Consider the following 24,744-nt stretch of genomic DNA (forward strand, 5'->3'; position numbering starts at 1 on the left):
ATTCTTCTTGCTGCTGAATTATGTGGGTCAAGTCATCGGCATCTGGTGGTCGCACATAAGTGCCCCGAAAGTTGTCGAGGAATGCGGCTTCTAGATCTTCCCAACAGCTAATGGACTCTACTGGCAAGCTGTTAAGCCAATGCCACGCTGGTCCTTTGAGCTTTAGTGGGAGGTATTTGATGGCGTGTAAGTCATCACCGCGGGCCATGTGGATGTGGAGGAGGAAATCCTCGATCCATACCGCAGGATCTGTTGTGCCGTCGTATGATTCAATATTTACGGGTTTGAAACCTTCTGGAATTTGATGATCCATTACTTCGTCTGTGAAGCATAAGGGGTGTGCGGTGCCTCTGTATTGGGCTATATCGCGACGTAGCTCGGATGGGTCTTGCCCGCTGTGTTCGTCCCGGCCGATTTACTTTTACTGTATCCGGCGTGACGTTTATCGTCTCGCATAGTGTAACGCCCTCGTGATCCGTAGATCGATCTTGCATGTTTTGCTTTGTCCTCCAATACGTCTCGCAGGTCTGGTGTGTTTCCCCATGCTTTTTTATTTGAATGGCGTCGGGATGCAGGCTGAGCTTTTGGCTGGAATGCCTCTCTATCACGGCCACAAGGTGGCCGATCAGCCGGGTCATACGCTCCTTCCTCTAGTCGAGGAAGCAACCTGCATTTTGGGTAACTCTTGGAGGGGCGCTCGAGTTTATATTCCTCGGCCGCAAGTACTTCGGTCCATCTGTCAGCTAGCAGATCTTGATCAGCTTGAAGCTGCTACTGCTTTTTCTTAAGGCTATTTGTTGTGGCCATAAGCCGGCGCTTGAAGCGCTCTTGTTCGACGGGATCCTCTGGCACGGCGAATTCGTCATCGCCGAGGCTTGCCTCGTCTTAGGAGGGGGGCATCTAGTAATCATCCTCCGCCTCTCCATCTGCCGCTCTCTCAGGAGGGCTTCCTCCTCCATCCTCCTACTCTAACTCTTGCGGGAGGGGGTTGTTGTTGCCTTCGGCACTATCCGGAGTGTTATTACCTCCTGTGCCGGTATCACCACTTTTGCTTTGGCGGGACTTAGAGCGGCGTCACTGAAGTCGTTGCATGGGTTGCTTCTTGGAGGGGTCATCCTCCACTGTCTCGTCGCCATTGTCTTCTTTGGGTGTATCCACCATGTATATATCGTATGATGAGGTGGCTGTCAAGTGCCCTATGGGTAGTGGTTCCTCTTCGTCTCCCGCATCGTCGTCCATACCGTCGATGTCTTCAGAGTCGAAGTCGAGCATGTCGGTTAAGTCATCGACAGTGGCTACTAAGTGGGTGCTGGGTGGGCCACGAATTTCTTCGTCGTCCGCATCCCAGTCCCGCCGGACATAGTTCGGCCAGGATCCTCCTGACAAGGAGAGAGACCTTAATGAGTTCAGTATATCACCGAAGGGCGAGTGCTGAAAGATATCCGTGGAGGTAAACTCCATGATCGGCGCCCAGCCAGATTCGATAGGAACGGGTGCCGGCGATTCGGAGTCCGTGGCTGGAGAAGGATCCGGCAGTTTGACAACACGACTCTCATGCAGGGTAAGGTCGATGTTCGGCTCGATCGCCGCTGAGAGTAAGGCCTCCGTGGTGGGGTCCATCCACCCGTCCATGGACGGCGAAACTAGCTCCCAATTAAGGGTCGGAGCGGCTGCCGGTGCGATTTCTCGAATACTGCCTGATGGCAGAGCTAAATCGTACTCGTCGTGACCGTGTGACGCATAAGGCAGGGGCTCGAATCCGTCGAAGATCAGGTCTCCACGTATATCGGCCGTGTAGTTTAAGCTTCCAAACCTGACCTGGTGGCCAGGGGCGTAACTTTCAATCTACTCCAGATGGCCAAGCGAATTGGCCTGCAATGCAAAGCCGCCGAATACAAAAATCTGTCCGGGGAGAAAAGTCTCACCCTGGACTGCATCGCCATCGATGATCGTAGGAGCCATCAAGCCTAACGGCGACGACACAGAGGAACTCTTAATGAAAGCACCAATGTCAGTGTCAAAACCGGTGGATCTTGGGTAGGGGGTCCCGGACTATGCGTCTAAGGCGGATGGTAACAGGAGGCAGGGGACACGATGTTTTACCCAGGTTCGGGCCCTCTTGATGGAGGTAAAACCCTATGTCCTGCTTGGTTAATATTGATGATATGGGTAGTACAAGAGTAGATCTCCCACGAGATGAGAGAGGCTAAACTCTAGAAGCTAGCCTATGGTATGATTGTATGTTGTCCTACGGACTAAAACCCTCCGGTTTATATAGACATCGGAGAGGTTTAGGGTTACACAAGGTCGATTACAAAGGAGGAGATACACATATCCGTATTTCCTAGCTTGCCTTCCATGCCAAGTAGAGTCCCATCCGGACACGAGATGAAGTCTTCAATCTTGTATCTTCATAGTCTAACAGTCTGGCCAATGGATATAGTCCGGCTGTCCGGAGACCCCCTAATCCAGGACTCCCTCACCCTCCTTGTCCAGCTCAGCCCCCACCATCACGTGGAGACGGCTCAGCTCCTTGGAGATATAGGTGAAGAAGGAGACTAGGTCAGGAAGCCGTAGCTCGTTGAAGTCGACCGGGTGGTCGAACGAGTTTTGCCCAATGGCCGGCATCATCGCGCTGGCACAACGGTAGGCATCGCGCAGCCGCCACACGTGTGTGGCAACTTGGTTCACCAAGTGGCTGAGGCGATCCTGGACTTTGTCACGATCGGCCCGCTCGTGCTCCAGCCGGCTCCCCTGACGACCTATCGTATCTCCCGCTTTCTGCAGCAACGCCGCTGACGCCTCGAGCATCTTTGTGGTGGACGCCAGCCGCTTTTGAAGCTCCGTGAACTCCCGCACATAAGGGAGGAGCATGGCACTCCTCTCCTCCTTGATCTCACGGAGCTCCACATCCTTGGCCCTGAGCTCCGCAACCTTGGCATGGAGCTCCTATGTCAGGAGCCTCACCTCGGACTCTGTGATCTGCTGCGCCGCCATGGCACCAGGTAGAAGCAATGGGGAGAGGAAGCAAAGGGGGCGAAATGGCTGAAAGGCAATGCAATCTACGGGAAGGTGGAGGGAGCGGGGAATCTTTTGGTTTTCACCATGGTAAAACACCAGTCGATGACTTCTCACATCAAGGAGCAGTGGGTTTTTATAGGCGGAGTCATCGTGACTAATTGCTGCCGCGCCTGCTCCCGTCAATCAAAAAATTAAAAATCCTGCCGCGCCTGCTCCCATCAATCAAAAAATTAAAAATCCTGCCGCACCCAAACACTTGAGCAACACCGTGATGGATATTTGAATTTACCTGCCGGCAAGTAGATAAAAAAGGGGTGAAAAAACAAATGTGGCGGCAGCCTAGCTAATCGGTCGAACTAGCCCAACTAGCTAGCCACCGTGCTTCACTGATGTACTCGGCGGGAAAGGTGGTCTTTCGTGATTTGACGACTCATTTACTTGCTTCAGCGCTACGACCGAGGAGGACCTAGAAATCGCGCGGTAGGGCGTCCCACGTCAGGATGAATTTATGCGTGCACCACCCGGGAGGACCCCGAAACCGCGCGGTAGGGTGTGCCACGTCTCGGCATGGAGGAAAAATGTGCGTGTAAAAATATACTGTATCAGACGTAGTACCTATCGTTCGACCTCGGGACCCAGCCAGTCGGTCGAAAACACCCCACTAGCCACACAACTTCATCATGCAAACATGGCACGGAGGATAGATGTGGTTAGCTCCGTCTCGACCAGCCACAACATCTCTTGTTCTAGGTGATTCTTCTATTTTCCAAGCTTTTTTTAGTTTTAATAACACCATGACAAGCTAGCGCCGTTCTTCGTGTGTGCCCGTGCAAAGGTTAGACGATGGAGAGAAGAGAGATTGAGATCGCAGACCTAGGACCCACTAGTAAGTGAGACAACGGTCATGCACGTGTTGACGAGGCACTCCCTCTACTCTACTCAACGCAAGTACTGTATAAAATCAAGTTATGGGACAAAGCCAACAACAGTTCATTTTTTCATGATATCGACTTACGCTTTGTAGTCCAGGTTGCTAGTTTAAATCTCGTCTTTCAGATTTGTTAGTTTTAGGTCCAAATTTGATTAATGACAAGTGGAACCCTCTTGTGTTGTTCCGATATTTCAGTGTAGGATGGTTTTTTTGAACAAACAATTTGCGCGGTTAGACAAGTAACGGCACGAGTTACACGTATTTTGCAAGTTTACAAACAAAAATGACAGTGGCATAGAATATCACATCCACCCCGCAGCTTAGATACTATGGTGATACGAGTTTTTACACCGTTGGAAGTGAGATCCAATGGCTTCGGAGTAGTCTTTGTAATTATGCGCAATTTCCAAACTCTCCAAAGTTTTTTTTGCAAATGAAACATTCAGGCCTCGTGTGTGCCGCTGCATGTTCGATCCAACGGCTCCCTGGTGCTCATATTAGGTGCTCCCCGTAGCTTAATTACCCGCTACGGTGATATGAGCATCTAGGTCGTATGATCAGTGATCAGATGGCAAATGCGTAGTACTTGTACTTTCTGCGCATTTCCCAAACTCTATCAGCCGTATATTGCAAAAATATTCAAACATCCTACTGTGGGACGTTAGATCTCAGTGAACTCGTATCACCATAGAATCTACGGTGCAGGAGCACCTCATACTCTCCCGTGCGAGAAAACATAAGGTGCTATTGCAGCTTGGATGCTACGGTGATACGAGCTTGGAGGTCATTTGATCTGAGATCCAATGGCATCTGAGCAGTCTTTGTGCTTGTAAGCAGTGGCTGAACTCTTTTGGGGCTTTTCTGCAAAAAACCATTCGAACCATCGAGGAGGTGTTGGGTCACAAATCCAACGCCTCCGAAGATCTTGTATCACCAAAGCATCTAAGGTGTGGTAGCACATGATATTCTTACATACAGGAGAATATGATGTCCTCCTTCATCTTAGATGCTATGGTGATACGAGCTTCGAGGTCATTGGATATGGGATCAAAGGGCATCTAAGTAGTTTTTGTACAAATTGTGTGCAATTCTCAAACTCATCAAGGTTTCCTACAAAAATATTAAGACACGTCATGTGAGCTGCTATATCTCAGATCTACAAGCTCCAAGCAACTCGTATCGGCATATAGCATCTAAGGTATGGGGGCACATGATATTCTCCCAGGGAAGAGGGGTGGGGGTGCACAACCAATCGGTGGTTGGGAGGGTGGGGACAAATATAATCTAAACAACTCTAAACAGAGCTCCACAATTTTATCTAAGGTCGAGGGGTTGACCCCCGACAATCATAGCTCCGCCTAAACACAACATTTGCATGTACTGTAGTACTATACTTAATATTCATGTTTTAGTTTCATGTTCATTTTAAATATTGAACTGAGGACCATGGATGTCTTACATTTTACTGCCTTCGTTCCTAAATATTAGTCTTTTTAGAGGCTTCAAATGGACTGGCACATACGGATGTATATAGACATATTTTAGAGTCTAGATTCACTCATTTTGCTCCGTATGTAGTCACTTGTTGAACTCTCTAAAAGACTAATATTTAGGAATAGAAGGAGTATTTTTGAATTCGTTTCATACATGCATGGTTTGGAAAAATAGATGCACTATACTAATTGGATTGTTGTTGTGTTCGTGCGTGTGTGTGTCTCTCTCTCTCTCTCTGTGTGTGTGTGGTCATATGCTTGATACATACAAAGTTTTCTCACCTCCATATTGTTCATCTTTTAAATTTGAATTTGCATTGGAAAACTTACTAGGGATACCATGAAATGTGAAATCCACGTTGAGATCACTATATCACAAACTCACTCTAATTCAACAACTCGTCATAAATCAATTACCACGTTGAGATTAGTATTTGCAAGGAAAATACGGGTATTGTAATACACATAGATTCGTTTGGCAATTTAAAAGGTTCCTTTCGTATTCTCGAATGGTAGGACCCAATGGCGTACCAGCCAGACCTTGGCTCGTGTTGATCCTAAAAAAACGGGCTCATGTCCTACGGTGGCGTGTGTGGTATGCACATTAGGCAACCCCAACCAGTCGAGCCTCAGCGTTTCAAGTCAAAATATCTGGCGGCCAAAATTCCAGCCCTAGGAAATTCCCCTCATGTCCCCGGTCCATAATGACTACCGATGAACAACAGAGGGATGCTTTAGTAACTAGACAACATTACCTACCGTGCCGAGCATGGTTCAATTCCCTCGGTCGCCCCTCGTCGAGGTCACCCGTCAACTGCATTTCCTAGTACTACTACTACTACTACTACTACTACTACTACTACACCAGGATGAGCGTAGAATTGAGCCCGTTTGTTCGTGCCTAGTACTTGAGTTAATATATCGGGCAATGCACTGGTACGGAGGGATTATCCTTTTACTCTGCATATATAACTTGTCTGAAGTCTAACTAAGCAAAATGTTTGACCAAATCCTTTCTTAAGAAATACAACAGGACAGATGTACAACTTGAAAATTTATTGCATGATGCAGGTTATGATATTGTTTCGAATCCTAGATCTTACATTTCAGAAAATCCAAAAGTGAGCATAAATTCTTGAAACTAAGCATGGTCACGTGATATGGCACAAATATTACTTCGTAAGTTTTTTTCTTCAATTTGAGACAAGCTGCTTATGAAAAGTTGCACAAATGAAGAGCCAAGGTATTTTGGAACAAATACATGTCACGTTAAGGCGAACGCTTTCACTATTGAAACCGTGGGCGTTTACGTGCCGCCACGAGTCCCCGCTTCTCATCGGCAGGTGTCGTCCGAGCAAGCGTGTGAGTCGACGGGAGGCGTGCGAGCAGACCGCTGCGCCGACTGTCAGGGAGGCGTGCGAGCAGACCGCAGTGTAGGCTCATCGGGAGGTGAGCCCTTTGACCAGGCTCCGCCGCCCACCGTCGTCCCAAATGCTCCCACTTTTAATGTCGCCGGTGCCGCAGTTTAAAATCTGCCCCGCACTACCCGGTATCGCTACAATCCTCTCTCTTCCTCTCCGATTCTCCTGTCGTCTACCTCCAACTAGCCTGACCTAAAAGTACGCCATGCCGCATCACGATGGTCTGCACTTAGTGTTCTAGTTTCCTGAGGAAGACACCTAGCCGGAGTCTCAAGAACATAAGGCGCTTTGGGACGAGCTTGAACTGGACTTAGGGGAAGATGTCGCTCCTGTCCCCGCTCCCGTTCCGGCTCCCGTCGCCCCGACTGCGCCAGCGCCCATCCCCGTGCACCTGCCTGCGCGTGCATTGACATGCACACCCGTGCCGGTTCCCGTGCACTTGCCAGCGCATGCACCTGCGCGTGCACTGACATGCGCACCCGTGCCGGTGCCCGTGCACACGAATGTCTCCGCCGCGCCGTTGACAGCTCATGTCCCCGCGCGGGTGCCACCCTCAGTGGCATGGATGGCCACCGTCGACTGCTTCCTTGCACCAATGCCAGTCGCCTCCTCCCGCCAGTTGACTCGCTCCGAAGTCCAGAACATTTTGGCCTTCCTTGAAGCTAGGCCAACGTCCAGGAGTACGCCAATAATGGCGCAAGACGCCGCCGTCGCCGTCGGTCAGTGGCCCGACGACACACAGAGCATGACAGAGGAGCCGCTTCCCACCGCGAGACGCCCCCACCACCGCCGCGTAATCTAAATTTGCCATGAAAAACGTTCGGATTGCCATGCTTAAAATCCGAACGATTATCATTTCCGTTTATTTTATATCGATCGTCGTATAATTTGAAGTCGGAATCAGACTGAACGAAATGTATGGTTTGATCGATTGAATGTTCTGCTAGAGCCATATCAAATTAAATATAAAACGTCATCAAGCCACATGTATTCCTTGTCATCCAACAACCTAGACTGCTTCAATGTCGAGCTCTCAACACGTTTAGCGTGCAGTTAATTTCATGCCAAAAATAGTGCTAATCACATGACAACACGCAAATAATATCCTAGTAGTTAATATCCGCATGCACTTAATATACTTCCAAATTAACGTGCATTGCACGTACACACTAACTAGTGCTGCTAGTACGTGAAACTGGTGCCGTGACTTGTGAACGCGTCGAGATATGGTCAACGGCAACATCGTCTGCGAGTTCTTCCTGTTGTCCCGTGCGTCTAAACGAAGAAGGGGAGGAGAGAGAGAGCACACATGGAACCCACCAGTAAGTGAAGGCGAATATCACTAAAAATAATATTACATGTTATCCATTAATTAGGCTATGGTAATATAAAAACATTATGTGAACAAAGGGGGTACAACAAACATTGCTATTCTATGTATGTTGCCTATTGACGTGCGGCTTGAAGGCCCGGTCGCATATTCGATCCTCGTCCTTTATTTTTTAATTTGTATATGGGTCCAAATTTGTTTCATGACATGTGGGCCCCTCGGTGTGTAGTTTGTAGCACTTTAATTTGTGGGTCAAATTTTGTTCATTCCAAGTGGACTATCGGTGCGTAGTTTTGTAGCTTATTTATAATAATTAAAGAGAACAACATAGTTTTTTCAATAATACCATGGTGCGACGTTGAAAGCGAGAAAGGACGTGCAAGAGAGCGATGACCGAGCCAGAGGGAATCAACTAGGGGAGTTGCGTGGGTTGCAACGGTGTTTGGAGTAGTTGTGGGCCGAATGCTACGAAAATATAATCTAAACCGACCAGAACAAATGCCTACACAAATTAATCCAAGGTTGGAGTGCCCCTCGCAATGTAAATAGCTCCGGCTTTGTGAGGGATGGAGAGGTAGTAGCTTCAACGCGTGGAAGATATGGTGTGAGAAAGCGAGGTCAATCGAGAGACATATAGATAGAGAGAGACAAAGTGAGTGTGGTCTGACATTCATTGAACAAATATATATGCTCTGGAGAGATATTGTCCGATTGAGCTTTTTGGCAAGGGTGAGGGATGTAAGATAGAGCTTGAGAGATGATCCAGTCACAGACGTGTAGATATATTTTGTGCGTGGGAGGAAGCAAGGTCAACTGATCACATATGGTCGTCGTGCGATCGAAAGAGTGAGACGGGTTGGAGAGAGTGACCTAGATAGACGATGTGCGTGAGAGAGTATACAATGTGAATAGGTCGAATTGGGCTCAAACATGGTGATATATCGTTTTTGTCCGAGAAAGAGCGAGGTCAATCGAGACATACGGAGAGAGAGAGAGAGATTGAGTGAGCATGGCCCACCATGAGGTCAAAAGAGTGGCGGCGGCTTGGATGGACTGACCTAGATAGACATCTCCGTGAGAGAGTATAGAGTGTGTCGATCGAGGCCCGAACAGGGAGATATATCATTTGTGTGTGAAAGAAAACAAGGTTAAACGAGACTCAGATAAAGAGAGTGAGATTGAGCGAGTGTGGCCCGCCGTGCGGAAGAAAGAGTGAGACAGTCTCGAGGGAGTGACCTAGATATACAACGTGCGTGCGTGCGCACGAGAGGTTGGGGGCTAGATAGGCAATGCATGTATTTAGCGCAAGAGGGTGAGAGGGAGAGGGGGGGAGAGAGAGAGCTCGGAATGGGGTGCAATGCCGGGTGTGTGAGGTAAATGCATTTGGTAACACAGTGGAAAAAGGGGTTGTGTAGTTGAGATACTTTGAGATCGAAACATGGAGAGAAAGAATGAACGTGTGTTGGAAACCGATAGCTTCCTAAGGTGGTTAGGAGAGGAAGATTGACCGATACAGGAAGTATGTAGCGTTTGTGCGGGGGGGGGGGGGGCTAAAAACAACATTTGAATGTACATAGTACGAGACTTAATATCGATGTTTCAATTCGGTGTACATTGTAAGATTTGAACCGAGGACTAGGCATACGGGTAATTATTTCGAATTTGTGCCATACTAAGTTTCGAAAAGTTGACGTTGACTCAGTTTGTTGTGCTATTTTGTAGGTCATATGTTTGAATCCATCCAAAAGTTTTCTCACTACCATGGTGTTCATCATATACATATGAATTTGTATTTAAAAAGCAGCGTGGTTACAGTGAAATGCGAAATCCACGTTAGAATTGGAGATCGCTACCTGACACACACTCTAATTCAAATAACTAACTACATGACACACACTCTAATTCAAATAACTAATTATGTGACACACACTCTAATCCATGTTAACGTGGGTACCGTTTCGATTTTTTTTTCAAATAACTCCTCATTAATTAATGTATAGTACTCCCTCTGTTCACTATTATACGACCTTGAAGACATTTCAGACAATGTGCAAAACAGTTCATTTTAAGTTGTCTGAAACGACTTACAAAAGTGAACGGATGGAGTATCTCATTTCGAATGACTAATAATTGCAAGGAAAACACGGGCATGGTAATACATACAGATTCGTTTGCAAATGAAAGAAGATTCATTTGCATTCTCAAATGTAGGCGCACCATGCAGACCAGGGTCGTGTCGGGATGGACGCTTCTTCGGTGCCTTAAAGGCAACTGCCTTTGGGTCACTGACATGTGGGCCAGCCACCTATTGGGCCCACATGTCATGGACACAAAGGCAGGTGCCTTAAGGCACCGAAGCATAGTCCTATTGGGGTGGTCGCGTGTGTCGGACGGACGCATAGCACCCAGCCACCCACCCCCTCCCCCCCCAAAAAGGACGACGACAACATAAGTTCGCGCTTCCACGTTTCGGATTGAAATATCTGGCAGCCCCAATTCCAGCCCTGCAAAATCTATCTTCTCCACCATCCCCTTTCGCGCCCAGATTGCTCAAATCCCTAATTCGTCGCCAACCCTCGAATCGCCCCTCGTCTCGTCTCTTTCCCCACCGTTCCCCACTTCTGTGCCGGACGTCGACGACGAAGACGACGGTCGCGCTTCACCACCGCACCGGAGCTACCTCATCTACGCCCTCGTCCACCGCACTGGGTGGTCCACCGACAATGTCGGCCGCCGCAACCGACGTGCCTCACAGACACCGAGTTCCACCGCATCAGGTGCGCTTCACCGAAGCTGTCTCCCAGCTCACCGGGGCTACTTCACTGAGCACATCGTCGCACCTCCGCCCCTCGAGGCCATTGGGGCTTCACCAACGGTCTCGTCCACCACATCGTAGCGCTCCGCTGCCAGTCAAGATCTGCATCCGTGCGCGGCCAGCCAACGCCAGCGCATCACCCTCAACGGCTCTGAAGTGACCCGCACTCTAGCTAGGCGAGCATGCCCAAACGCCGGCCTGAACTAGGTATCCACACATCACTCCCTTGTGCACTGTTCCAACGATGTTTGGATATCCTTTCACTGCTCTCTTAGCTTACACGCCTATGCAACTCTGACTGTAACTCTTATTTCTTCTGGAGATATCATCTGAAACAAGAAAATTCATTTTTTAGCGAAGCATGACGGCGCTATGGGATCTGGTACACATCATGCACACCCGTATAAGTTTGTAAGTATCTGTCCTCCGGTACGACATCAAGGTCGATTCCTCTTATTTGATCAACCATTCGTCGTGTAAAAAATGTAGAGGGAGATGCAAGGAGCACAAGGCCTGCACATCCAAGCAAGTGGTAACATGGGCTTGTACATGGAACATCCCAAGCGCAAGCAGATCTGCAGTGAGCCTGTACAACGAGCTAGCGTAAGTCCCTGCATTTCATTTAATTCATACTGGCATTCGTGTATGATTTGTGTGCAGTGGCTGATCCACGAATTCAAGTTACCAAGGGCGAACATTTAACTTAAAAAATGCAAAGGCACTTGCACTCCGGAAATCAACATAACTTGAGAAATATGAAGCTACATGCACTTTGAAAACCAGCTAATGATCCAAAGTAGTTCAGATTATAAACACTAAATGATGCAAGCACCAAAAAACACAAAATGCAACATGGTGTACAAGGACTACAAACTTTGTCTGTACCTGCTTGAATTATTCGTTCTCTGGCTAGAAATATCAAAGTGCAATTGCACGTATAACCAGTGAGCAAACCGCATATCAATATATCTATCCTGCACAAGTATGCCAATAGTTTCAAACAACAGATTAGAAAAGTATTTATGCTATGTTGTCATGATACGGGGACTTTCTGGTAGATGGCATCGACGTTTCCTCAAGCTATGAAAATGCACTATAATTTGCTTGTCATCAATGCCTGCAAATCTCTGTCTCTCTCAACATAGTAGATCATCATTAGACACTAAATCCTTCAATGAGCTTGCAAAATGCTTGCATTAGATCCCTCATTAGACACTATATGTTCATCACCAGGAGCATGTAAAATGTTTGCATCAAATCCTTCATTAGCAGTCTGTTCATTAGACACTTCAGGCTCAAGAACAACATGAGCTTGTATGTTTGCACCGGAAACATGATTAGATACATCAGATTCAGTCAGTTCAGTATTGATTGGGGGAGTTATAAAATAAGTAGAAATTGGTTTCATTTTCCCATAGATTCCCTACATACAAGCAGTTTTATAGCACCATCAGGTTTAACTATTGTCCAGAAATTGAAGAGTTGAATTAGATATAATCAGGGATGTGATGTACCTGCTCGTTGAGCATGCTACCCTTGCAAGCTGCGACTGTCCATTTGTGCAAGCTCGATGCCATGCCCGTGCTGCCGCCGCTGCCTCCCACGCAAGCTACACCCAGGGTTGGATCTTAATCTTCTTGTCCTTCCGTTCGCTTGAAGCCCGGCGACCGCCCTCCAACGAGGGCACGAGGAAGTGTTGTGTCGGCCTGTCCAGCGGCGGCTAGGTTAGGAGGGAACCAGACTGGAGGCTGGAGCGAATGAATTGGGATTTTTCCTACTGTCGATTGATATTGGCCCATCCAAATTCAAACAATTTTCTTCATTTTTTACATTGCCTGCTCGTGCATTGGGACGAACAAAACTAGCATGGGCCAACCAGAACGACTCAAACTAGGTGCACACTTTCCAGCCACCTGAGGCGGCCGCCCATACCAGCCCCTATGGTGGCGTAGCCCCTTTTTGCGTGTATGATTGGATAGTGAAAAATATTCCATTGGCGCTTTTGATTTACCCACAGAATGGTTGAATTGCCTGTGTCTACGAACAGAGTTCACCAATAATGTGAAGGATGCCAGTCTTTTCATCCTATTGTAGATTGCTTAGATCTTGATATGCCAAAAGTAATCGCATGAAATATACAGTAAAAGCTAGTGTGATGTGTTTGGCTACAACTAGTCTGACTACACATCCTCATATAGCATATCAAGGACGCACCATCTTACCAGATTAACCATTCGACTTACCCATGCAGTGTGGGAAGAAAGAAGTATTGGGACTGCGTATCCAAGCAATTGATGTCATGGACTCCTTCGTACAACCTTGTAAGCGAAAAAGAAGTTGCAGTGTGCCTGTACAAAGAACTAGTGTAAGTTCAGTTACCTGCTTCTCGGAATTTTAGTTAGCCACTTATTGCAAAATTGTTCAATTACGTTGCTTGGCTTAATTTAGTTTGCTACTGATTACATAATGGCATAGCCTGTTAATCATATTGTAGACTGCGCCTATCTATGTGTTTGATACTTACTGTTAAGAATTACCTATTTGCCTTAACTTAAATATCTACTTGTTTGTTTAACTGCTTTGCTGCTGCAACAGCGGGTTACAATGATGTTAATAACTACTTTTCAGCATCCAATTGAAACTCTTTAATTCCTTGTTTGTTTAATTGGTTTGCTGTTATAACTCCCAGTTGAGATGTTTTCCTAACTTCAACTTTTCTGAATCCAATCGGAACTTTAATGGCAAAACAGGTTAGCCCAAGATCAAAGAGCGAGGTCCCCATGGACATTGCGTCATCCCACAACAGTGGCATCGGCCCAATCGTGCATTATGAATTGCCAACTGCTGATGCTCTAGAGGTTAAACTAGTGGTAGAAAGAGATTCTGCTTCTGCACTTAGAGATGAAGTTGACATGTTGAGGAAGCAAACAGCACAATCACAAGTAGTACTCAAGACAACCATTAAATATTTGGTGGATTTCAAAACGAAGCAAGCTGAGACTGACCAGATTGTTAAGGTCCTGATGGAAAAAAGGAAATTAAATCCCTACTTGGTAAATCATACGTGAAATGTTCTTTCCATAGTTGAATAACCTTTGTGTTGTTTGTTCATGTAATCAATCAAACCATTTGTTTTAGAGATCATGTAATAATTGTTTTTTTTTGGTTTGTAATTTTATTTGAGCACAAGTCTGTATTAATTGATAAGACTCGGAGACATTTCATTTGGATTGTTGTGCCAGACCTACAAATATGCCAATCGGGCTGAATGTGCATTCAGCAATAGTAGTAGTATAGATGGACCATAAGTGGCACGCATCGGAGAGGGCCAAGATGCTAGCTAAAAAGGATGCTGTTGTAGCCAAAAAAAGTAGAGTGGCCTGGCTTATGTATGTTAGTTGATATTATTGATCCATATACTCTATAAGTGTTTATATGTCTGTTAGTTCTGTACATTCTTGGTTGATTGACTCGGTATTTGAATCTTGATACATTGCTTGTGTACATATATAAATGGGAGTACACATTATGCTGCGTGTGACATTTGAGTTGGACATGAAGTATTCCAAATATTCGAATTCACCTTAAACTGGATTCTAGTTTCTGAATTTGAGTATCGGCATTTGTAAACCATATTCATATATGACAGTGGAATACATCTTTGTCGTCCTTTTCAAGATATATAAAAACACATAGAATGATTTATAAAGATTCATATAGGAATACAAAATGGATTCGAATTTAGTTGCCAGAGTAAACGTGGATGCTTATTGTCCCAAAATTCGAAAGAAGCAGCAAAATGTCCACTCCCACGTCGTCTGCCCGAAGCCAAGTGTTTGGGAGATGGAAATTATTGTCTACCCATTACACAGACAATCCATCGGCCCGATTTCCACTGCTCTAAATAGGGGTAGGTTAGTAGCTTCAATTAGACGTGACACGACCGCCTCTGAGCCCATTCCGACACGATGGGCGTCAAACATGGGCAGCAAAACTCATTTGATTCAAGCTTGTCCGAAAGACCTCTGTTTCTCCCTCCATTCCCAATTCATACACGGTGGGTGGCAAACCAAACTCGACTCGGCCGAAATCGATGTAGGCAAATATTTTCAATAGGGGCAGGTTTGTAACTTCACTCAGACGTGACACAACCGCCCTACCTGTCAGCCCCGTTCATACACCGTGGGCGCCAACCTTGGGCGCCAACCACCCTCTCCTCGCCCGAAATCGCTCTGGGCAAATATTGGCGAGATGCGAGATTACCGACACAACCGCCCTACCTGTCAGCCCCGTTCATACACCGTGGGCGCCAACCTTGGGCGCCAACCACCCTCTCCTCGCCCGAAATCGCTCTGGGCAAATATTGGCGAGATGCGAGATTACCGTCCTATCCCCAACCGACGAGACGTCCAAATTTTAAACGGGGGCTAAGTTCGTAACTTTCCCATATTTCAGACAGGCGCGTCCCAAAAACTTGGTTCCCCGTACCTCTCCCTCCATTTTCCCATTCATACACCATCCGCGCTAGAACACCCCATCCCCACACCAGCCTCCGTCCGCCACCCCATCCATTGTCGCCGTCCTCCACCACATCCATCGCCACCGTCCTCCACCATGCCGGAGCGCCTACCAAGACCACGTCGTCCACTGCTAGATATGGACGTTTCTCATCCACGGCGACGGACCAATAGCCTTGCATCGCGTCCTCTCGCTTTATCGACGTCGTCGTCCTCTTTGCTGGGGCCGCTCACACGACCTTCTCTTCCACCGCAACAGGACTTATCCCCCGATGCACCCGTCTACCGTCGCAGATCTGCTTCAACGCCACCGATAGTCATCGCACCCCCGATGCCTACACGGCGCCGCAAGAGACGTGGTACTTCATATCTCCTCAACTTTTTGATCTCAACCAGAAAATAGATCTTAACTTGGTTACTCTACTTTCTTTTCAGCTCTTAGAATTTAGTTCTTAGTTCGAAGCAAACCATGGATGCTAAATATCATTTCTCTAGTTTGCAGCTTCAAATTGCCATGGCACAGCCATAATACGATTTAATTGATCATGCTTAGGGTTTAATTGATTATGTTGGTTCCGTGGTGGTTTCTTTAATAGAAATCGGAGGGGAAACCCTCTTTTGCTAAAAAATATGCTTAGAGTTTCCCCCTTTTATGATCACTATACGATCAGAATACGTGCTTCGTGTCATAATAACACTGCTCCACCCATCAAGCTAAACAAGCTTAGTTGTTCAAATACGAATATGATATTATTAAAACAGAGTTGTTTAATTGGTCAGCTAAATGTTCCTAAATTAGTTTCGAAAATGCATGTTCGCTGCTCGGGTGTGTATCTCTACATGGTGCCCACGGTGAGCCGGCCCACCCTAGGATTTTGGGTCATCCCAGGCCCCGATTCCCCTCTGTTCTACTGCGCGCTTCCGATCTCTACTCGCCCCCAGCCGCCTGCCTTGCCGGCGACTTGCCGTCCCCGGACGACATGACTCTAGGAGGAGACACCGGACTAACAGGAGGCCAGGAGCCGCTCGCCCAACAACGTCACCGCTGCCCGGGCGCACCGCCGTGCCTACCTTCCCAGTCCGTTCAGGGCTCAGGCGTGCATCACCCACCAAGCCAACCCGATTTATCCTAAGATACGTCCTCAACACTCAGCAGCCACTCCTCATCACCCATTTTCTAATTGATTCATTACTCATTAGGCAGGACTGTCATTAGGGTTTGTTGTGTGCTTAGTGCTACCTACACTTAATGGTTCAGATGTATTTCGGTAATCTTTAGTACCTCTAAATTTCACAGAGTTTCCAAAATTCCGGCCCTCGGAATAGAAACTAGTCATTTTGGATTGTTGGTCGTAGTGACATTGACCCAGATTACTACTGCAAGCCAGGTTTGTTGACAATTTTACTTGTCTTTCTTACTCATTCGATATAATATCCAATTATTCACGTCGATTAGTTGCAAACAATAAGTGCTAGACAAACTTCTTCATTCAGATTTTGGACGGTCTCTTACAGCAGTTACAATTCTGCATACTTGTCCTAGTAAGCTCACAAGTAAATGATTGATTCACTACATCTATGCTTGCCTTGTCATATTTGTTGTCAATATTCTTTTAGGGTGGACCACCCTGTTTCTAAATACTGGAACCGTAGACATGAGTGAATAGTATTTCTCTATGTGATCTCTTCCATCATGTGTGGGTAATGAACACTGCATTGTATAGAAACAAAGTGTCATTTCCAGCTTTTACATAGGTTTCGAACTTCTACATGGAATACAATCTGCCTACTTGCTTTGTGTCGCACTACCAACACTCCACCCTTGAAGCTAAACATTACGCCACTCATAATTGCTTAGTTTATTTGTTCAAATACGAATTTCATATGATTCTAATGTTCCTACTTCAATTTTGAAATGTGTGCCTGCCTGTTATAGAGACATAAGGGGTTTGTATTTCTGTGTGTGGTCTGGTCAGCACGGTTGGCGAGGTGAACTTTGCATATGCAGGGGTTTATAGGGAGACACTCTCCGAGTTGAATCCGCAATGCATTCCGTAGATAATCTGACTACTTTTTATGTTTTCATGAATCTCAGATTCTTAACAGCATCATAATGATTATGAGCTTGCGCGCATGAAAAGAATAAAGCAGAATAATGCCATGGCTATCAAACTTGGCATTAAGGGACTGAAATCAAGTCTAGATGCAATGCAATGCAAACACTCTCCACCTAAAGATTCATGCTCAGAATATGATCCTAACAGTGATTCCAAGCTAGAGGGAGACCTAAGTCAATGTAGCTCCCTAGTGGAGGAGTCAGAGGAAGATTCCCTATCTTATTCACCCATCAAGGTACTTGCTCTAACTTTCCAAGGTTACATTGCTCGCACATATCTTGCAACTGATGCTTTGCATTGCTTCTACTTTGTTGAACTGCCATTAGCTTAGTTTACACATCGTGTATGTGAATACGCCCTGCGTATCCATTTTCAGTACATATTTCATCTATCATCATACCATATTTATCCATTCAAATGTTGTTCTTGTATATCAGACGTTCAAAAGGAAGAGGGTGATTGCTGATCGTGGAGGAGCACAAGCAAAGTATTTGGAAAAGGTAGTGGCACCTGATAAATCAAATAGCCCATTAGGTGTAGTTGCAATATCACCTGACCCATAAAATACCCCAACTCTAGCAGACTCTAGCCCTACTACACTGGTCATTTCTGATGCCCCAGCTCAGCAGACCCCAACTGCAACAAACAGTATGATTATGCCAATTGACATTGCACCAGCTGTACGATGCAAAACCCCCATTCCAGCAAAGAGTACACCAAATCTAGTTGCCAAATCCCTTTTCGAACCAGAGAGAGCCCCAATTGCAGCAAATAGGAACCCTGTTCCATTTCTTCCCAGTTTAGAAGACGAAGCTTATGTTGTTGTCAGGAACTTTGTGTACATCTTTCCTTCATGGAAAGATTATACCGCAGACACGGAACAATTTCCAGTCTTCCTCCGCAACTTACACGTAAGTAATGTACTAATGTTATTCATGGTCATTATTGCATATGTTTCTGTTGACAGAAGACACAAGATTTCATTCTTTTAAATAGGCGAGGAGCAAACTGGATTGTGATGACGAGCAAGGGTTGGTTGCGCTTTTCAAGCACTCGTTGATGAAGTATTGTTCCTACCTGAGGCAAGCGCACTTCGATGGCAAGCCTCTGAATGAAATTTCTGTAAAGTCTCTGGTGCTACATTTATCCGACGGTGACAAGAATAATCTTGTTACACATTGGTCTCGACTGTAGCATAAGGTACTGTCTATGATATCACATCACAATTTGAACTACATTTCTGCATTTGCCTTAATGTCTCACTTGTACGAAAACTGTTAGCAGAAGAACATTTGTTCTCAAGGGACCACAGAATCTCGCAACTATACTGCACACTGCATTGCTCTTGTGAGTACCTCTTGCCCTATATGACCATACTTACTTTCATAGATGTTTGATTATGTAGCATCACTGCAGATGTTAGCCTCGTAATAGTCCATTTGGTGGACATTATAAGATCCGTATGGACTCTTACATAAATTTAGAATCAACCCAATGCTTTTGAAGAGGTTTAGCTCTGCAGTCCTCTTGTAAGGACTGAACGTGGTCTATCACTGTACTTACATTAACTGCTACTCCCTCCGTCCCATAATATAAGAACGTTTTGTACAGTACACCAGTGTTCAAAACACTCTTGTATTATGGGAAGAGGGATTGGTTCATTTTGTAGCATTTTGCATCTTATCTCCCTCGCCCACCATTTACTAAAAAAGATCAGATCTATATTTAATCTTACCAACAAAGTAGAATACACAGACAATGCCAGTGCAGAAGTGTAGCCCATTGCTCTTGTTAGTACATTTTGTCCTGTAACGCTTGTACTTCCAGGGATTGGTAGTTGATTACGTAGCATCAATCTGCATCTTATCTTCATTATCCTCTATCCCTTCCAGTATTATCATATCTATAATTACTCTCTACAAAATGTAGAGTACAGGAAATGCTTATGAAGAAGATTCTGTGCTGAAATTCTTGAGTTATCCTTCCCTTGAGATGGAGAAGGGCGTTATAAAGCCGGTGTTAACTGTTAATGTACGTCAGTCCTTCTGAAGCCTTTATCCTCAACTGCTGTTTAATTTGCTGATACTCCCTATCGTTTTTTGCTGTTTAGTTTGCTGTTTCTACCAAAATGCATGTTCGTAAGAACCGTAAGTTCTAAGTTTTACTTGTAAAACCAAATTCCTTATTCATACCATGCACATTACTTAATACTCCCTATATGTATGCTTGTTTTTGTGGATCTATAATCCAGTGTGTGGTGAAGCAGCCCACGTTTGCACCTTGTCATCTCCTATTTTATCTTACTGATGTGGCTGATGATATGAACAACATGCCATGCACATTATCCAAAAATAGATACAATGATTTTCTTTTCCCTTCATCTATGCTTGTTATGTTGACATGGTAATCCAGTAGTGTGGTGAAGCTCCCCGCATTATGAACAATGCCAAATTATGCTATTGATATTTTGAACTTACTATTTATTTTCTAATTTGAAATTGGATAGAATTGACAGAATAGTTATCTTCTTTGTTTATACACGTGCAAAACCTGTCATCTCTCTGCTTTGTTTCAGGGTGATATGCCTGATGGCATGCACAAGTCTGCTGAAGGCTGTGAGACAAACCCAACATATATTGCAGCAAAGAAGGCAAAACATCTTGAAGACAGTGAGACAACCCCAAAGTCTTGTCTTGATGCAGTGTTCAAGTTACTTGAGACTAACAGTCAGACAAGCTCACAGAATTCGTTGTCTGAATCAGTTCAACTTCTTCAGTCCCATGTTCTAGCAGAAAGGCATTCTTCAACTCAACTTTGACTTGAAGTCCTATCTCTAAGAAAGATTGCGGAGAACACCAATGAGAACCTCGTCACTAAACAGCTACACCTGGAAGCTAGGACCGACATGCTAGGCCGGTCTCACATCCTTGCTCAGCAGCTTGCGCAGCAGTTGCCCCGCAAGGCTAACCTTTCTTGAACTATCTTGGAAGTGGTCTCGGTTTAGTATTATTTTGTTACACTACAATGGTGCCCAGTTTTTGTAATCTGCTTCTTCGTTGCGCTTTATGATCACTGGTGGCGAACTTCGATGCCCAGTGGATGTAATATACCTTAAATCCTTTATTGTATAGTGTAGTTTATTCTTAGTTGCTATGTCATAATTTCTTTATTGTATAGAGTAGGTTTGTTCTTAATTCCTACTAGTTACTGCCATCATTCGCTATCTGAAAAAAATCAGATGTAGTAGATCGGACCGAAACATTCGACTCTAACGGGCCAGGTTTTTAGCGGGCCAAAATTGGGCCGGCTTGCGTCTTTCTTGGGCCCGAATGATTGGGGCCATCACACATTGCGCCAGGCCCAAACTTACACCGGCCTATATTTTAGTTGGGCCTTTTGTCGACCCAGCGCTTAGTTCGGCCCAGGTAGCGTTGGGCCATTAACAGGATGAATATTGTACTGGCCTGTTACGGCCGAGATGAAACCACGGGCCTTTAGCAGGCCAAAATGCATGTTGGGCCTCAATTTTCACTAGTCGTCGATGGGCCCTCAGCAGGCCGAAATGTAGACTGGGCCGTTTTGGGCCCAGTTAGCTCATAGGCCGTTACCAGGCTGAAACATATCTCGGGCCTTAGTTGGCCCACTGATATCATGGGCCTTTAAGAGGCCGAAAGCTTAGCACAGGCATCAACGGGCCGAATTACGCGACAGGCCTTTAACAGGCCCAAAGTCATGTTAGGCTTAACTGTTGCCACCTTTAGCACGGGCCGTTAGTGGGCCCGATGTCCCGTCGGACCATATATGGCCCATGGGCAGCACAGGCCATTCCCAAGACGAAAGTCACACCGGGCTGAAATGGGCCCATGTCTACATTAGGCCTCTAATAGGCCGAAAGTCACTGGGCTGTAGTTGGGCCCAAATATTCGGTGAACAATTAACGGGCCAGATCTGGCTTCGGGCCGCAAATGGGCCCAAATATTGGGCGACAATTAACGGACCAGATCTGGCTTCGTGCCGTAAATGGGCCCAAATATTGGGCGAACAATTAACGGGCCAGATCTGGCTTCGGGCCCTAAATGGGCCTTTATTAAGAAGGTCGTTATTGGGCTGGCCCACTAGTACCTGATTAAGATCTATGGGCCTTTGACTGGGCCGGCCTTTCTAACCTATATGGGCCTCTGTTGGGCCCAGCCACGTGTCAACGTATCATAGGCATGTCTCCTCCAATGGACAGGCGACATCTGGCCCACTTACGAGCTGACAGGTGTTCCCTTTGGCCAATCAGAATTTTACACGTGGAAATTTCCCATTGGTCAGGGCTATTAATGGGTTACCGGATCCAAAATCCGACCCGGTAGCTTAACGGCGTTCCGTTACGGTGGATGCCACATGTCGGTCACCCTTGATGAAAGCACTTCTGTGACGCGCGATTTATTGTCATGGAAGTGGACTCTTCCGTGATGATAATTTTGGTAATTTCATGGAACACTTCTACAATAGCACAGGTATGACTATCTTGATTCTGTCAGAAAATCGTCATGGATGTACATGCATGACAAAAAACGCGACCTACTGTGACAAACACGTATCATCACGGAAGTGTATTTTTTTGTAGTGACGAAGGGAATCCTAAGCTATATATGAATGCATGCCCCCCCCCAACCGAGGTTCACCGTAGCAAAGTGCGAAGTAGCTAGCAGCCCCCTCCCTCATGTCGGCACGAAGGGAATCCTAAGCTATGAATGCATGCCCCCCAACCAAGGTTCACCTAGCAAAGTGTGAAGTAGATCTAGCAGCCCCCCTCCCTCGTGCCGGCACGAAGGGATTCCTAAGCTATGAATGCATGCACCCCCCCCCCAATCGAGGTTCACCTAAAAAAGTGCAAAGTAGCTAGCAGCCCCCCTCCGTCGCGTCTACACGAAGGGAATCCTAGCTAAGATATGAATGCATGCCCTCCCCCAACCGAGGTTCATCCTAGCAAAGTGCAAAGTAGCTAGCAACTACCCCTCCCTCATGTCGGCACGAAGGGAATCCTAAGCTATGAATGCACATGCCCCCCCAACCGAGGTTCACCTAGCAAAGTGTGAAGTAGCTAGCAGCCCCCCTCGTGTCGGCACGAAGGGAATCCTAAGCTATGAGCATGCCCCCCAACCGAGGTTCACCTAGCAAACTGCGAAGTAGCTAGCAGCCCCCCACCCCCACGTGTCACCATGAAGGGAATCCTACTTAAGCTATGAATGCATGCCCCCCCAACCGAGGTTCACCTAGCAAAGTGCGATGTAGCAACCCCCCCCCCCACTCACACTTTCAGTCGGCGGGCCAGAGATGCATATATCTCACCAAGATGGATCGTAAAACGTACCAAGAATAATCCACCTTGGTCATACAACCTCTCTCTTGTTGTTGGTCAAAGTGATGGCCATCCATGCGTCCCCGGAGATGGGCTAGCTCGCCAATAATCATGCAAGTAGCTAGTCCCCGAAGACAACCACTGCATGCGTGTGGCCCAAACATATGTATGGAGAGTTGTGTTTTTGAGTAACAATGAAAAACTTTGATGTGGCACTGTGATTTCGAACTAGAAATCCCCACACTGAGTGAGGGTTAGGTTGACGATGTATATGTATGTTACATCACACTTCAAGTCAACGACGGGGATTCATATATGCATGCATGTGTGCATAGTATATGTGCTCAAACTTAATTATGTCTGAATCTCACCATGACCTATACTATGATAACACTAACCAAATGAAGAATCCGCCATGGTAACCTATCTTGTTGTTGGTCAAGGAGATCATGGATGTCCACGCGGGCCCACGAATATATAGGCTTGTCGCCAATAACCACGCGAGGGAGTGTATCGTACGAAGGCAACCACTACATGCATATGTATGGAGGTGATGCGTGCATGCATGTCTGAATACACAACATTGATCTGGCGCGTGTATCAAAAATCGTACACTAGCTCCCCACACAGAGCGAGATCGGTTCATGATGGTGTCGTTGTACCATGTCCTTATAAGTGTGTATATAATGTTGTTGTTCTCTATGAAATCCCATCGCACAACACACATGTCTTATTAGTAGCAACCGTCTGTGTTATTATTGGTCTACGCACACATTTCTGATTACATACCTGTTTGCCGCGTATCACACACATCTTGTTATATTGAACCGTTTCTGTTCTCTTGTCTCAACACAAACAGTTCACCAGTGTGAACCGCATGACGTATACCGCACACACACCTTGAATCTGGCTGACGTTTCTTTTGTTATGCCTAATGACAAACAGTTAGTGATCGTATGTTGTATATCGCACACACACCTTCATCTGGCTGCCCGTTTCTTTTGTTCCTCCTCATCGCTAACAGTTAAGTGGACTAAACCGTATGCCCTATATCGCACACGCAACTTAAATCTGAACCGTGTTTGATGCATCCTCCATCGCAAATGTTTTGCACCTTTTTTGAAAGGTTTTTTACACCACCATTTGCAATTATGGCATCGCACATAGTTTCGTCGAAGGGCCTTTGATCGTAGTTTCGCGTTAGCAACATCCTGCAGTAGTGTAGGAGGCAATATGATTGTACTTCAGTATTGGGTGTAGCTAATATGTGAGTGTGTTTCATGAATGGATCCATGGTTGAGCATGATGGGCTAGGGATAACTTATTTTAGCATTGATATTTTGAAAGACATGGTTGATTGTTGGTATGCTTGAGCATTTAAATTATCATGTCAAAACTAGACTATTGCTTTGAACAATATAAAAGTCCAAATGTCCATGCTATAAATAAAAGAATATGATATGACATGTTAGGCAGCATTCCACATGAAAAATTATGTTTTTATCACTTCCCTACTCGAGGACGAGTAGGACTTAAGCTTGGGGATGCTGATATGTCTCCAACGTATCTATAATTTTTGATTGTTCCATGCTGTTATATTATCAATCTTGGATGTTTTATAATCATTTTATAGTCATTTTATATCATTTTTCGTACTAACCTATTGACATAGTGCCAAGTGCTAGTTGCTATTTTTTCCATGTTTTTTACAACGCATAAAATCAATATCAAACGGAGTCCAAATGCCAC

Source organism: Triticum urartu, chromosome 5A (genome assembly GCF_056163025.1).
Source record: "Triticum urartu cultivar PI428250 chromosome 5A, HENAU_Tu73, whole genome shotgun sequence".
Lineage (NCBI taxonomy): Eukaryota > Viridiplantae > Streptophyta > Magnoliopsida > Poales > Poaceae > Triticum > Triticum urartu.